Genomic DNA, 5,000 nt, shown 5'->3' with positions numbered 1-5,000 from the left:
AGATAGGTAGCTAGCCAACTAAGCTACATGTTGTGTAGTGTGGCGGTAGTAGTGTGCGTTGCTAGGTAACAACGTAAACAATGAATATTTTTGTTAAACAAACATGATATTAGCATCAATATCTGAAGTCTGTTAGCTTTACTGTATACTTTTTACTGTTTACTTGGATTATATATATAATTCATCTAATAATTACTACAACATGGGCGGCAAGCCTGCGTAATAATATTGTGAGACAGTTCACCATGGATAACTTGGTTATCTGTTGGTTATTGTTGCTTATGTTACAAGTAGCATGTTGATTACTGTATGTCACATGATCACACAGAGAGAGATATAGCTAGTTACCTAGGTTATGTAAACAGTCAGTTAGGGAACAAAGCTCATCGCATGGACAGCAAAGCCTGCTGTTCTGTGCCACAGCCAGTTTCCCTTAACCTACTAACCTGCCCCCTGTGACACAAATGGTTGTATCTTGTATTGCCTGCTGAGAAGTTCACTAAAGTACCAGAAAACTGAGAATCCCTTGTCGTGTGAAGTCGTTACTACTCACACACATCCAGACGAGCATTATAACTCCAACGGTCAAAGCACGACAATATAATGCCTTACTGCCTCCCGCTACTGTTCACCATCTACCTCCTCCTATTTGGCGAAATCATTCGCAACACAGCCTCAAATTCCACACATATGCTGACAACACCCAGCTCTACATTCACACCAAACCTTGTTTCTAGCAAGGCCCTGAACCGGCTACAATAGTCCAAAGCTCAGCTGCCAGGATCCTCACCCGCACTAAACCCTGGGAGCACATCACCCCCACCCTGCAACAGCTTCACTGACTCCCCATAAAACATAGAATCTCCTTCAAGATCCTTCTCACCTTTAAGGCATCCCATGGCCTGGCCCCTGCCTACCTAACTAACCTACTCCATCCCTACCCCCCTGTACGTGGTCTCCGATCCTCCGATACTGATCTCCTCGTCATACCCTGCACTAGGCGACCGTGCCTTTTCTGTTGCTGCAGCCCAAGCTGTGGAACACCCTTCCACCAGCCATCCGATGCTCTGATACTCTCAACACATTCAAGATCAGACTCAAGACGCATCTGTTCAGACTGGCCTTCACTGCCCCCCAGAGCTGGTCCTGACTAACACTGTCCCCCAGAGCTGGTCCTGACTAACACTGTCTCCCAGAGCTGGTCCTGACTAACACTGTCCTCCATAGCTGTCTGACTAACACTGTCCTCCATAGCTGGTCCTGACTAACACTGTCCCCCAGAGCTGGTCCTGACTAACACTGTCTCCCAGAGCTGGTCCTGACTAACACTGTCCTCCATAGCTGTCTGACTAACACTGTCCTCCAGAGCTGGTCCTGACTAACACTGTCTCCCAGAGCTGGTCCTGACTAACACTGTCCTCCAGAGCTGGTCCTGACTAACACTGTCTCCCAGAGCTGGTCCTGACTAACACTGTCCTCCAGAGCTGGTCCTGACTAACACTGTCTCCCAGAGCTGGGTCCTGACTAACACTGTCTCCCAGAGCTGGGTCCTGACTAACACTGTCTCCCATAGCTGTCTGACTAACACTGTCCCCCATAGCTGGTCCTGACTAACACTGTCCTCCATAGCTGGTCCTGACTAACACTGTCCCCCATAGCTGGTCCTGACTAACACTGTCCTCCATAGCTGGTCCTGACTAACACTGTCCTCCATAGCTGGTCCTGACTAACACTGTCCTCCATAGCTGGTCCTGACTAACACTGTCCTCCATAGCTGGTCCTGACTAACACTGTCCTCCATAGCTGTCTGACTAACACTGTCTCCCAGAGCTGGTCCTGACTAACACTGTCTCCCAGAGCTGGTCCTGACTAACACTGTCCTCCATAGCTGGTCCTGACTAACACTGTCCTCCATAGCTGTCTGACTAACACTGTCCTCCATAGCTGGTCCTGACTAACACTGTCCTCCATAGCTGTCTGACTAACACTGTCCTCCATAGCTGGTCCTGACTAACACTGTCCTCCATAGCTGTCTGACTAACACTGCCCCCCAGAGCTGGTCCTGACTAACACTGCGCCCCATAGCTGTCTGACTAACACTGTCCTCCATAGCTGGTCCTGACTAACACTGTCCTCCAGAGCTGTCTGACTAACACTGCCCCCCAGAGCTGGTCCTGACTAACACTGCGCCCCATAGCTGTCTGACTAACACTGCCCCCCAGAGCTGGTCCTGACTAACACTGTCTCCCAGAGCTGTCTGACTAACACTGCCCCCCAGAGCTGGTCCTGACTAACACTGTCTCCCAGAGCTGGTCCTGACTAACACTGTCCTCCAGAGCTGGTCCTGACTAACACTGTCCTCCAGAGCTGGTCCTGACTAACACTGTCCTCCAGAGCTGGTCCTGACTAACACTGTCCCCCAGAGCTGGTCCTGACTAACACTGTCTCCCAGAGCTGGGTCCTGACTAACACTGTCCTCCATAGCTGTCTGACTAACACTGTCTCCCAGAGCTGGTCCTGACTAACACTGTCCCCCATAGCTGGTCCTGACTAACACTGTCCTCCAGAGCTGGTCCTGACTAACACTGTCCCCCATAGCTGGTCCTGACTAACACTGTCCTCCAGAGCTGGTCCTGACTAACACTGTCCTCCAGAGCTGGTCCTGACTAACACTGTCTCCCAGAGCTGGTCCTGACTAACACTGTCTCCCAGAGCTGGGTCCTGACTAACACTGTCCTCCATAGCTGGTCCTGACTAACACTGTCTCCCAGAGCTGGTCCTGACTAACACTGTCTCCCAGAGCTGGTCCTGACTAACACTGTCCTCCATAGCTGTCTGACTAACACTGTCTCCCAGAGCTGGTCCTGACTAACACTGCCCCCCAGAGCTGGTCCTGACTAACACTGTCTCCCAGAGCTGGTCCTGACTAACACTGCCCCCCAGAGCTGGTCCTGACTAACACTGTCTCCCAGAGCTGGTCCTGACTAACACTGCCCCCCAGAGCTGGTCCTGACTAACACTGTCTCCCAGAGCTGGTCCTGACTAACACTGTCCTCCAGAGCTGGTCCTGACTAACACTGTCTCCCAGAGCTGTCTGACTAACACTGTCTCCCAGAGCTGGTCCTGACTAACACTGTCCTCCAGAGCTGTCTGACTAACACTGTCTCCCAGAGCTGGGTCCTGACTAACACTGACTCCCAGAGCTGGTCCTGACTAACACTGCCCCCCAGAGCTGGTCCTGACTAACACTGTCTCCCAGAGCTGGGTCCTGACTAACACTGTCCTCCATAGCTGGTCCTGACTAACACTGTCTCCCAGAGCTGGTCCTGACTAACACTGCCCCCCAGAGCTGGTCCTGACTAACACTGTCTCCCAGAGCTGGTCCTGACTAACACTGCCCCCCAGAGCTGGGTCCTGACTAACACTGCGCCCCAGAGCTGGGTCCTGACTAACACTGTCTCCCAGAGCTGGGTCCTGACTAACACTGTCCTCCAGAGCTGGTCCTGACTAACACTGCCCCCCAGAGCTGGTCCTGATTAACACTGTCTCCCAGAGCTGGTCCTGACTAACACTTTTTGTTTGTTGTGTTTCTTTTTGGTTTATTTTTTTTATTGTCCTGCTTCTCTTCTTTTTTCTCTGAACAGTGTCCTTGAGTTTGAGAAAGGCGCTTTTAAATTCAATCTATTATTATTATTATTATTATTATTATTATTATCATTATTATAGCCTAAGTAGGCTAAGAAAATAAAAGACATGAAAACAACTGGATGGCATATATATTATATAGCATATATTGCATTGTTTATGAACAACCGGCCTAGCAATATACACAGTGTCTTTGTCTGTCTCAGCAGAAAAGTAGTAGCACACAGCAGCGGGGGTCCATGAGGCCGTCCAGCCTGGTTTCATGCAGCGCATGAGACCATGAGACAGGGTTGGCACATCTCCCCGCCGCGGCCTTTGTTAGGGCCGGGTTTCTACTGGACCAGAGCATATCATACCCAGCCGCTGTAGTTCACAGCGACTCCTTGAGGGCGTTAGACCAGAGCAGCATATAGGATAGCTTGAAGTTGCATTCATTGTGTAATCAATGATGAACCTTTCAGTATTCACACATTCATAACCGTACACATCCAAAGACAGACGTCCATACCACATACAACACATCAGAACCCAGTCCACGACAGCAGTGAGTCCCAAGCAGTCTTGAAAGTCTCTAGTCTCTAATAATCCAGGTCCTGTTCCTGGAGTCAGGCATATGCTATAGGCTGTGCTGTGAGTGCCAGGGTGCAGAACGATTTCAAAACTGAATAAACGTTATACTAACCCAGCATTCAGCGCGACACAGAACGCTACATTGAGGCTGTCTACAGACAACAGGCTTCAACAAAGTAAAAAGATGAGACAGACACGCGTCTTCAATAACTTGTATGCTTTATCAAAATACAAGCATGCAGCACGTTGGTAACTTGTAGGAAAGTTGTATCAAGTTTTATCAATTGTAATTCTTTAAATGTCAAATAAACACGATCAGAGCAGAGGCTATAACACTACAAAAGACACATTAACATTTAGGCTAGGCTAATTAACGCAGCTATATCAATATACAGCTCGAGCCCTGTCCAGGGTACTGAAAACGACACGTAGGTCTAGGCATTAGCCCTACACATAACACTTTATATCACAGCCAGTATAACACGTTTAAAATTACTCCAAAACAAAAACAATATAGTCTACAGTGAACGGCGCACTGACCATTTGTCATCCATTTGTCAATTGTCATACACGTCCAAACCTACCTCACTTGAATAGGAAGGTGCATGTTTCGAGGTGCTAGCAGTTAGCCGTCTCTTTTTGTCAAACCATTGGTGTTTGAAGGTACAGGCCATGTTACCCTCAGCCTGAAGCTGATCAAGTCTTCTGGTCTGTGTGGCCCTCACTGTTTCATCTCCAACTTCTCTTCTAAACTCAGTGTAATAAACCTGCACGCTCAACATATC

The 5,000-nt window shown here is 49.0% G+C and overlaps 1 protein-coding gene across 1 annotated transcript in view; it reads right to left on the bottom strand.

Annotated features, from left to right (window-relative positions):
- slc29a4a (solute carrier family 29 member 4a) overlaps positions 1-5,000 on the bottom strand; it is a gene marked incomplete at both ends in the record, with an annotated part of 15,556 nt that overhangs the window by 8,629 nt on the left and 1,927 nt on the right.

The sequence above is a fragment of the Nansenia antarctica genome, assembly GCF_963989245.1.
Source record: "Nansenia antarctica genome assembly, chromosome: 2".
In the NCBI taxonomy this organism is placed as follows: domain Eukaryota; kingdom Metazoa; phylum Chordata; class Actinopteri; order Argentiniformes; family Microstomatidae; genus Nansenia; species Nansenia antarctica.
Note: the sequence above shows the minus strand (reverse complement) of the source record. Positions and strands in the feature narration are given on the sequence as shown.